Below are 11,244 nucleotides of genomic sequence, written 5' to 3'. Positions count from 1 at the left end.
TAGGGATAAGGAGGTCCTGCTTCCGTTGTATAAGGCGCTGGTGAGACCTCATTTGGAATACTGTGTGCAGTTCTGGTCTCCCATGTTTAAAAAAGATGAACTCAAACTGGAACGGGTGCAGAGAAGGGCGACCAGGATGATCAGAGGAATGGAAAACCTGTCGTATGAAAAGAGATTAGAGGAGCTTGGCTTGTTTAGTCTGACAAAACGAAGGCTGAGGGGGGGTATGATTGCTATCTTTAAATATATAAGAGGGATAAATACAAGGGAGGGAGAGGAATTATTCCAGCTTAGTACTAATGTGGACACGAGAACGAATGGATATAAACTGGCCGTGGGGAAGTTCAGGCTTGAAATTAGACGAAGGTTTCTGACCGTCAGAGGGGTGAAATATTGGAACGGCCTTCCGAGGGAAACGGTGGGGGCGACGGACCTGTCTGGTTTTAAGATTAAGTTAGATAAGTTTATGGAGGGAATGGTTTAATGGTAAAACACAGTAGCCAAGGAAAACCAAGCAATGGTATGTAAATAGCATAATGGCCAACAAGGGTCAGGCTAGAGACTCTTGCCTACATGCTCGGGGTATCACTGATCACCATATTTGGGGTCGGGAAGGAATTTTCCTCCAGGGTAGATTGGCTGAGCCTCTGGAGGTTTTTCGCCTTCCTCCGCAGCATGGGGCAGGGATCTCTAGCAGGAGGGTCTCTGCTGATTGAAGTCACTTAAAACAGGATTGGGGACTTCAACAGCAGAGTCTAGGGAAGGGGTAGGGACGGTTTTATGGCCTGCAGCATGCAGGGGGTCAGACCAGATGATCATAATGGTCCCTTCTGACCTTAAAGTCTATGAGTCTATGAGTCTATGAGTGCCATGGCGATGGCAATCCCAGGGGCCAGATCCAAAACCCTGATGAGTCGGATCTGGCTCATGGGCCGTAGTTTGCCCACCCCAATGCTAGACTCTGGCTTCCAGTCCTGGTTTCTCCTCGACTTTGCACTTCAATTGCTGTCGGTCACCTAGTGCCTGACCCAGGCATCACAAGGCCAGATCCTGTAAACAAGAGTCAGGGTCAGTAAGGCTGGAGTTGGAGACTCGAGAGCAGAGCAGCACCGGGCTAGAATTTAGTGGCAGGAATCAGGGCAGAAGTCAGGCTGGAGTCAAAGTCTGGCACTGTAGCAGGCCAAGGTCTGTATGGTTGCCTGAACAATCCCTGGGGTTAGGAAGGGGCACTTGGCCAATCAGAGGGCTGCAGGTTCTGGCACTCTGGGTCTTGTGGATGGTTCGTCCTTTGATGCCTACTCTCCACAGTGCTCCTTACAGTTAGTAGCATACATGGGCCCTTTATATGTAAATGACTGAACGACAACATTTCATCAGCTTCTAAAAATCAAAGAGTAGAGATTAACTATAAAAACAACCTGACTGTATGGAAACATAAAGGGCCAGAGCTCTGCCATGACCAGCTCCCACTGGGTGCAGTAGGGAGGGGATGATCCATGAGCTAGCTATGATGCCCTGATTCTCCAGTCAGCCCAGGGTGTAAAATAGAGCAGCCTGTGGGCTGCTCTAACATGTGAGCTGGCAATGGTTCCTAAAGGACGCCTTGCCAGCAGATGGAAACCTCATTATTCAGTGAGACCAAACACCAATTGGAGATTGCTGGAGCATATTGTGTTTAGTCCATATCCCCTGCATTGCGGGCTCTGAGGAAGGGAGTGTAGCCAGCTCTATGCTCACTAAGGATAGCGAGGGGTTTGCGACCAGTCTCTTCTCCACGTATGCTCCTGACCAGTGCAAAGGGAGCAGAACCAGGTAGAAAATCTCTGATTTTTATTCCATTTTTAATAATAGCTCCAATACTTCTGTTTAAATCACTTCCAGATTCCACACTTTTTGGGGGGTTATTTTCCTGAGTCTGTTTTGCATGAGACAGTGAGCAAAGTAGTGACTGAGCAGTCTAACTTTGGGAGCTGACAACTTATATCTGAAAACTATATTGTATTAAATTCACCTCTGAAAATACACAGGACACAACCTGGATAAGAGGGAAGCATTTCCTAGAGAATCCTGCCACTTGCCTAGTACAGTTTTTATGGATTTGTGTTTGCAGGCAATTGTTGCTGTCTCTTGTACTAAGGATAGGCTATACATCGGGGTGGGAAAACTACGGCCCGCGGGCCGGATCTGGCCTGTCAGGGCTTTGGATCTGGCCCACGGGATTGCCACCTTTGTGGTGCTGCGGGCCCCGCACCGCTCCTAGAAGCAGCCGGCATGACGTCCCTGAGGCCCCTGGGGAAGGGGGGAAGGCACAGGGCTCCACATGCTGCCCTTGCCTGCAGGCACCGCCCCCCGAGCTCCCATTGGCTGGGAACCTCTCCTGCATCCTGCACCCCAACCCCCTGCCCTGAGTTCCCGCTGCACCGCAACCCCCTGCCCTGAGCCCCCTGTCACACCCTGCACCCCTCCTGCACCTCAACCCCCTGCCCTGAGCCCCCTCCTGCACTCTGCACCCCTCCTTGCACCCCTGCCCTGAGCCCCCTCCCATGCTCTGCACCCTCTCCTCTGTCCCAACCCCTTCCCCTGAGCCCCTTCCTGCACACCACACCCCCTCCCACACCCCGCACTCCTTCCTGCACCCCAACCCCCTGCCCCAGCCCTACATTCATGGCCCTGCATGCAATTTCCCCACCCAGATTTGGCCCTCAGGCCAAAAAGTTTGCCTACCCCTGCTATACAACAACTAGGAACCCTGATGAAGATTTTACACGGCAAACATATCCATTCGTTAAAATTATCTATGATGTGTCATAAAGGAAAAGACCATAAGGAAGTCTCTGACTTCCTTCCTAAGACACTGCAGGAGAAACGAAACTAAAATACCTCACTGAGCACTCAGTGCACCTCTCTCCTCCATTACTCTGCTTTTTTCTCTCCTCTTCCCTCTGCTTTTTTCTTCTCCATCCCTTGCAGTCCAATCCTCTGTTCTCCCGCCTCTTTGCTGAGCTGTGTGGCTAGAACTCTGAACAAACAAGAAGGCAAACACTCCTATGTGGGATTGCAGGCGTCTGAGGAAGAAGGGAGGTGAGTGACTGGTATATACACAGTGGGCTGAGGAAGACAAGGAGAGCTGTTTGGATCCTCAGTGGGAAGGTTGTCGGCTGAGTTATTCCAGTCTTTTTAATGAGGAAATATTTACTGTTTGCTATGATTTTTTTCTTCTAATGTGTCTGTGGTGCCTTACTAAAGGAAAGAAAAGGCGAGAGGGGCTATGGGCAGACATGCCAACCCTGCAAAAAAAAAAAAAAGGGGGCAGAAATTGGGCTTGGTTTTGGCTTAATTGGCTTCTGAGTTGCTTGTAGCTTCTTCTTTTTTTTTTTTTTTGATCAGCTCCCGGCAAGGAGGGGCAAGGGTGGGGGGAGAGAGTCAGGTGTGTACAGTGGGCCCACCACAGTCCCAGACTGCACACCTGGGGGATCTAGTCACCGGGGCAGCGAGCTATATGGGCCCGTGGTGCACGGGCTTCAGGGATATTCAGGGCTGGGAGCCCTGCTCCACCAATGTTTGGAGACAGGTCTCTCCCCCGACCCTTCCTGAATCATCCCCTGGCCCCTGCGCGCCTCCTCTGGGCCCAGAGCATCCCTGTCTGATTAAAAGCGGGCAGCTGCCTTGCTGCTCCACCCTGCTCTCCCTTGCCTGCACTGCCGGCTGCTGCTGCCTAAGGCTAGGCTACAGCACAAGAGCAGGGGCTGGCCAAGACAGCTGGCTGCTGCTGCACGGGAGGAGGGGGAGGAGGCGCACACATGATTGGCAGCCCTCTCCTCCCCCGGCATTGACAGGGAGGGGGGCTTCTGGATGGGAGTGGTCTGGACCTCACTCATCTGGGCAGCTGCTGGGGCTTTGGTGAGTGTCTGACCCTACGATCCATGCCCCCGCCCCTCCTGCCCCATGCTGGCAAGGGGCAGCCCCATCCCCCATGAGGCTACGGTGAGGGGCAGCAGGCTGCAGCAGGGGAGGAAGCCACATGTGATGTCAGCCCCCTTCCTCTTCTCCCCCCACCCCCTGGCACCCACCACAGGGGAGGCGGGGGGGGAGCCTTCCTGGATCTGAGCAGCTGGGGCTTGGGTGAGTGTTGTGACACCGTGTGCCACCCCCAGTCACTTCTCCTGCCCCACGCTGAGCAAGGACAGCCCCACTCCCCCACCCCCAGTGAGGCTACGGTGAGGGGCAGCAGCAGTGGAGGAGGCCACATGTGATGGCAACCCCCCCCCCGGCACCCACCATAGGGGAGCGAGGGGGCTTCCTGGACCTGAGAGGGGCCCTAGGAGCACGTGCAGTGACAGTGGTGCAGGGTGAGTGTGCTCTTGGGGTGGTGGGGAAGAGGTGGGGTCCCTCCCCCGGAGCTCATTGTTGCTGGTGGGGAGAGGGTTGGGGGGAGTCCTCCTCTCTGGCCCTAGCCCTGGGGCAACCTGTCTGCATCCCAAGCGCCTTATCCCTGGCCGTGCCTCACCCCACCCTAAAGCCTTTACCCCCAGCAAGAGCCTTCACCCCCTGTTCCCCAACCCTCAGCCCCAGCTCTGAGCCCCCTCCTGCATCCCAACCCCTTGCTCCAGACCCTGCACCCAAACTCCTTCCCAGAGCCCGTCCCCTGCACCCCATCTGCCTGCTCCAGCCCGCACCCAAACGCCCTCCCAGAGCCCACCCCCTGCACTCCAACCAGGGCTGGCTCTAGGATTCTTGCCACCCCAAGCGCAAAAAAACCCCCAACCTCTGGAGCAAAAAAAAAACCACCTCCGGAGCCGCAACGCAAAAAAAAAGAAAGTGTCCTGAATGCTGCCCCTGCCGCCCCGCATGTGCTTCATTTGCTGGTGCCTAGAGCAGGCCCTGACTCCAACCCCTTGCCCCAGCCTAGAGCCCGCACCCAAACGCTCTCTGAGAGCCCAGCCCCTCCCCCCTCCTGCACCCAAAATTCCTCTCAGACGCTTAGGGAGGTATGTGTGTGTGAGGGGGGAGGAATGACTTGCACCCATTCTAAACACCACCAAAAATTATATAAATCTGCCACCTCTGCTAGTCACATAGCGTGTTGAGGTTCTTTAGGATTGGCTTGTTTTGAAATGGGATTAGCTTGATTTTTGGCTTATTGTGAAAGTCGGGGTGCTTATTTACTGTGTGAAAGTTGGCAACTGTGGCTAGGGTGGTTGAAGGCATGGTTCAATTTGAGTCTGGCTGTATTACAAAGGCAAGGAGTGCAAGAGAAGACAAAAGCAGAGGAATGATTAAATCCAGGAAGATTGTGATTCCTCTTTCCAAGGCAGTTAGTTGGGCCACAGTGACAGTATTTCCAGAGAAGATGCACACTGCTTAGGTCATCCATTGTGCTCCCTCCCTCATCCTCCTGCAGCTGCTTTCCCTGTCCCTTTCCCACTGAAGGCCAGTGACATCTGAAAGTGAGAGGCAAGACTGACACCATCCCACTCAATAAAGCTTTATCAGCATGATGAGTGTTGCCAAAGTGTTAAAAGGAGCCAGCACCTCAGAGGCATCAGAGCTGGGAGCCATCTGCCTGGGATAGGGCTTCCTGATGTATTTGAGGTCTGATCCCCTGTATCCATTAGTCATTACTGCCCATCCCTGAGGAGTTGACAGAGTTCTCTGTAGCATGGTGTTGTCTGTACTTTCTCTCATCTTTCTCCCAGGGTTCAGGGGCAGTTTTTTTCCTCATCACTCTTTAATGACGAATGCTCTATTGTTGCTGATAGTTGAAGGAGTTCTTCTCACACTCCCTCTGATTTTGGACACTGTGGTAGAAGGGACCTCTCTGTTTTAGGATATCCTCCATCACACTGGTTGCTCTGTCATTCATCTCTGAGTTTACACTCTGCTTTAGACCTTCTACCTCCAGGTTACAGTCACTGCCCATGGATGTAGGAACTGGGAGCTTGTAGGGACTTTAGCCCTTCCAAAATGTTAGGGATTGCGGCAATAAATAAAGGAAGTACAGGGTTTGGAACAGAAGCTCATCTGTCTCTATTAAAAGTGGACACATTTAGCTATGATACAAAACTACTGATTAAAGCAATATTAAACAGCTATTTTTTTTTTTACTCTAGCTCCCTCTCCCCTCCCCCCCCCAATAAAAAAAGGTGGCTATGCCGTTGCTGCTTCTCTGTTTTATAGCATCATAGGACTGGAAGGGACCTCAAGAGGTCATCTAGTTCAGTCCCCTGCAGTCATGGCAGGACTAAGTATTTTATCTAGATCATCCCTGACAGGTGTTTGTCTAACCTGTTCTTAAAAATCTCCAATGACAGAGATTCCACAACCTCCCTAGACAATTTATTCCAGTGCTTAGATTTCCTGACAGAAAGTTTTTCCTAATGTCCAACCTAAACTGTCATTGCTGCAATTTAAGCTCATTGCTTCTTGTCCTATCTTTAGAAGTTAACAAGAACAATTTACCTCCCTCCTCCTTGTAACAACCTTTTATGTACTTGGAAACTGTTATCATGTCCCTCTCAGTCTTCTCTTTTCCAGACTAAGCAAACCCCATTTTTTTTCAATCTTCCCTCATAGGTCATGTTTTCTAGACCTTTAATCATTTTTGTTGCTCCTCTGTGCAAATAAGTTCCAGGTAACTTCAGCCTCTGCCAGCATTCCAGGCTTGTGAGCTGCTGCAATTCCCAGAGATGGCCACAGGGTGTGGGGCAGAGGTTCTCAAACTGGGGTTTGGGAGACCTAAGGGGGTCATCGGGTTATTACATGGGGGGGGGGGGTGAGCTGTCAGCCTCTACCCCAAACCCCGCTTTGCCTCCAGCATTTATAATGGTGTTAAATAGATAAAAATATTTTTTTTAATTTATAAGGGGGTCGCACTCAGAGGCTTGTCTGTGAAAGGGGACACCAATAAAAAAATGTGAGAACCACTGGTGTAGGGCAAGTGGCTTGAAGAATCCTTCTAGCAGCTGATGAGGCGTGATGAGCTCTGAGAATCACCACATGGTTCTGAAGACCTGGATGCCTCTCAGTTGTGCTCAGCAGGAGCCTGGGGAGAGGGGAGGTGATGCTTGTACCTGGTGAGGCTGTTTAGGCCTCTCTAAGTAGAGGCATCACCTCCCAAGCTCCGGCTGAGCACATCTACACTCAATGTAGGCAAAATAGAGGGCAGTCCAGGCCCTGCCTGGGGGAGATCCTAAACAAGGTGTTTGACCTCGTGCTTACACAGTAGAATACTCCTCCAGCATGAGAAGAAGTAGTGAATGGAGATGACTAGGAACCCAGAGCTGGGGTGGGAGATGAGGAAGAGAGAACTGTCAGGTTGGGGAGAGGGACAATTTGACATAGTCAAGTGATAATTTTTCCAGTCATGCAGGTGCTGGGCCCAGGTGCTAGAGGGGTTGAGGCCCATTTTGCTGAATTTCAGGCACTTTTCTCTGCCTCTTCCTCAAAAGGAAAAAATCACCTCACACTCAGCAGAATATGCACACAACCCTCCAGAGCCTGGGGTCTCATCAGCTAGACCTCAGCTTAGTTAGCAAATGTCTGTTGAAACCATTTTCAAATGTTGGCAACTCTGGCTAGTGTTTATAAAGCGCTTTGATGGTTAAAGGTGCTAGATAGTGTAAGTGCTACATGCTGCCACTAGTGGGCATATCTAAACCAGATGGTAGGACTTCTCGGGCTAGGGTTAGGGTTCCCAAGGTATGGCTTACGGGGTTATGGTTAGGCTACCATATGATAGGACTATTAGGGATAGGGACAGGGTTCCAGATGGTGGGGCTCTTGGGCCTAGGGTTTTGGTTCCAAAACATAACACTCCAGGGGCTAAGTATATGGTTTCAAAGGGTAGTGCTCCCCGGCTAGAGTTAAGGTTCCAAAGGTTATGGCTCCACATGCTAGGGTTAGGCTTCCAAAGGGTTGGGCTCCCTGGACCAGGATTAGGGTTTGGAAGGGGAAAGCTCCCTGGGCCAGGGTTAGGGTTTCTGAGATTAGGATGACCTGGGCTAGAGTTAGGGTTCCTATGGGTATGGTACTTGCAGCTAGGGTTATGGATCCTATAGGTGGAGCTCCCAGCCCTAGGGTTAGGATTCACAGGGTATGGTACTTAGAGCTAGGGTTTGGGTGGCTATGGGTAGGGCTCCCCGCCCTAGGGTTAGGGTTCCTATATGTAAGCGGGAGAATGGTCCTGCTATTGTGGGGAACTTTCCTGGCTTCTGCACTACCCCGGTGAAGTGGGCTAGCGAAAGGATCTGAGTCCTCACTCCCACTCCCTTTACCCAGAGGCCTCCCTGCCCTTGAGGACTCCCCTTCCACTCTCCTGTCTGGCAGAGTCCTTGTAAACTCCGACAAGGCTGGGCCCAGGATTCCTGGGGGTCTCGACCCCCAACCCTGCTGTAGTCACCCAGGACAGGGGCTAGGGTGTTCCCACTCCGGGGTACTCTCTTTGCACTGGGCACCTCCGTGACCCACTGATAATTTCATACAATTTAAAGCAAATACAAGTTGTTTAATTAACAATTAATTTAAAAAAATAATAAGGAAAAATGGGAAAAGTTAAAGGAAAACATATCATCCCGCTCTGTGGCAGGGAACATCACAAACAGTGTCTCTGGAATGTCAGGGCAGTTCAGTCTGTTCCTTGTAGGTCCCAGGCTCCTTCTCAGGACCTGGCTGTGCTGCAGAGATGCTGCGGGTCGGACACTTGCTCTGGCAGTGGCCACACGCTCTCAGGCTCTAGGTGGCAGGACCCTTATTCCCAGCGTTGCCCCTGCCCTGACAGGGTTACGATCCCCCTCCAAGTCTGGCCTGCAGAGCCTCTTGGCTGAGGCGTCTCCCTGCGCTGGGCCTGCTGCTCAGGGTCCCCCTCACTCTCCCCAGATGCTCACCACACCCAGTTCCGGACTGCTCCAGCCCCAGCTCCAGCTAGGATGACCAGACGTCCCGATTTTATCAGGACTGTCCCGATATTTCCTTGTTTGTCCCGCGTCCCGACGGACATGCGGTCGGGACACTGGACAAACAAGGAAATGCCCCGGAGCCCGGAAGTGCTCGCGCCCCCCCCATGCCCCGACTCCACCCCCTCCTCCCCCGATTGGCTCCCTCCCCGAATCCCCGCCTCTTCCCCGGGCTCACCATTCCCCCTCCCTCCACAAGCGCTGGAGGGAGGCCCGGGAGACTCAGAGGCAGCGCGGGGCCGGGGTGAGTAAGAGTCCGGCCTGGTCCCGAGCAGGCAGGACCCAGTCGGGCGGTAGGGAGAGGAGGGGGGCGACCCGCGGGGCCAGGCGGCGGCTGTTGTTGTCCCCCCGGGCAGCGGGACTCGGGAGCAGCCGCTGCTGCAGCTCCCACTGCCGCGGGGGAGGAAGCGGCCATGGCGCTCCGCGGCTGCGGCGCCTCCGAACCCCCCGAGCCGGGGCCTGCTGCAGGGACCCAGCAGCGCGTATGCTGGGCCCAGCCCCTGGCCAGTCGCGTCTGGGCTGCTGCCCAGCTGCTGCTATCCCGCGGCGGCCCTGGGGCGGAGGCATCGGCCGCCCAGCCCCGTTCGTTCCCTTGCGGGACGGGGGGGCTGGGGCCTGCTGCCCCCACTCCGGGGCCGCTGCGTGATAGCACCCCGCGGGCCGCCCCCCTCCTCGCCCTACCACCCAACTGAGTCCTGCCTGCAAGGGACCAGGCCGGACTGTTACTCACCCCGGCCCCGCGCTTCCCCTGAGTCTCCTGGGCCTCCCTCCAGCGCTTGCGGAGGAAGGTTTTTTTTTTTTTTTTGGCCACGCCCCCCCCCCACGTCAGCCCCCTCTCCCCCCGCGTCCCGATATTTGTCTTGGGTGATCTGGTCACCCTAGCTCCAGCTCCACTCAGCCTCAGCCTGGCTGCTGCTGCTGCTCTGCCTTCAGCTCTCGGGGCTGCTTCTCTGGCCCCTCTGGCTCTGGTTGCTCCCAGGACAGGTCTGCTCCGCAGGCTGCTTCTGTGACTCTGCTCCCAGCTCTGACCTGCCTCCTAGACTGCTTGTCTGGCCCCTCTGGCTCTGGTGGCTGCAGCTTTGCTTCCAGCAACTTAGCTCGGGCCCCTGCTCTCTCCTTAGCTCGGCCCCACTCTGTCTGACTCAGGCAATTCCAGGTCACACGGAGGACGGGACCCCCTTGGCCTCCTGACTCCCTGATTAGCCTGCCCGCCCTGTCAATCAGACTGATCTGGAGCATTGGCCTCTCCCCATTGTTCCTGGGGACTGTCAGTCTCAGGCTCCTGATTTCCCATCGACCCCTCCCCTTTTAGTGCTGGGAGCTAGCCAACCCAAACACCCCACTGAATGTTAGTAAGGGGGCAACAGTCCCCTTACATATGGGTCAGGCTCTGTGCCCTAGAGTTAGCGTCTCTAGGGAGAGGGCACTTGGAGCTAGGGTTGGGGTTTCTATGGTAGGGTTCGCTCCCTAGCATGTGGGTTGCTATGGGTTGTAGCCTGAACTCAGGGCCGGCTTTAGCAAGAGCGGGGCCCAATTCCTGGGGGCGGGGCTTGCCGCAAGCCCCGCCCCCCGGAATTGAGCTGCACTCCGGCCGGGGTCGCCGGGCTTGGGTCCAGCCCGGAGCCACTCGGCGGCTGGGCCAGGGGGCCGGAGCCACGCCGCAGGGGCCGGGCCGGGCCAGGCCGGACCCGAGCCAAGCCAAGCTGCGGGGGCCGGGCCGGACCCGAGCCGAGCCACGCCGCACCGCGGGGGCCGGACCCGAGCCGCGGGGGCTGGGCCCGAGCCGAGCTGGACCTGAGCCGTGGGAGCCAGGCCAGGCCGGACCCAAGCCGAGGGGGCCAGGCTGGAGCCGAGCCGGGCCGGAGCCGCTGGGGCGGAACCGAGGCCGGACTGGGCCGCGCCTCCCCGGAGCCCTTCTCGTGCCCCCTGCCACCCCAGCTTACCTGGTGCTGCCTGCCTGCCCCTGCTTCTTTTCAGACTTCCCGCGAACCTCTGATTCACGGGAAGCAGGGGAGGGGGAGGAGCAGGGGGCGGAGCGTTCAGGGGAGGGGAGGAGGGGGAAGTGAGCTGGGGGTGGAGTGGAGAGCTGCGGCGCGGGGCCCTCTTAGCGTGCGGCCCAATTCAGCTGAATCGGCTGCATCAGCCTAAAGCCGGCCCTGCCTGAACTGTAGTTTATGTATTAAATCCATTGATTACTTAAGAATCCCCAGTTATCACTTTGAGGGTTGACAGGATCTTGTCCCAAGATCAGGCCCAGTATTATTCAAATTATGATATAGTTGGGAACCCCCAT

General features: G+C 55.1%; 1 protein-coding gene across 4 annotated transcripts in view; it reads left to right on the top strand.

The window, feature by feature from the left end:
- The first annotated feature begins 2,902 nt into the window (after positions 1 to 2,902).
- The window catches only part of LOC128842591 (2-5A-dependent ribonuclease-like), a 39,807-nt gene continuing 31,465 nt past the window's right edge, over positions 2,903 to 11,244 (top strand). For 3 of the 4 annotated variants that reach the window (XM_054038735.1, XM_054038734.1, XM_054038738.1), the window contains exon 1: positions 2,903 to 3,081. The gene's annotated coding sequence lies outside the window, so the exon portion shown is untranslated. The other variant, XM_054038737.1, reaches the window with a different exon arrangement.

Source organism: Malaclemys terrapin, chromosome 8 (genome assembly GCF_027887155.1).
Source record: "Malaclemys terrapin pileata isolate rMalTer1 chromosome 8, rMalTer1.hap1, whole genome shotgun sequence".
NCBI lineage: Eukaryota > Metazoa > Chordata > Testudines > Emydidae > Malaclemys > Malaclemys terrapin.
The sequence above is the reverse complement of the archived record's forward strand: the minus strand, read 5'-3'. Positions and strand labels throughout refer to the sequence as shown.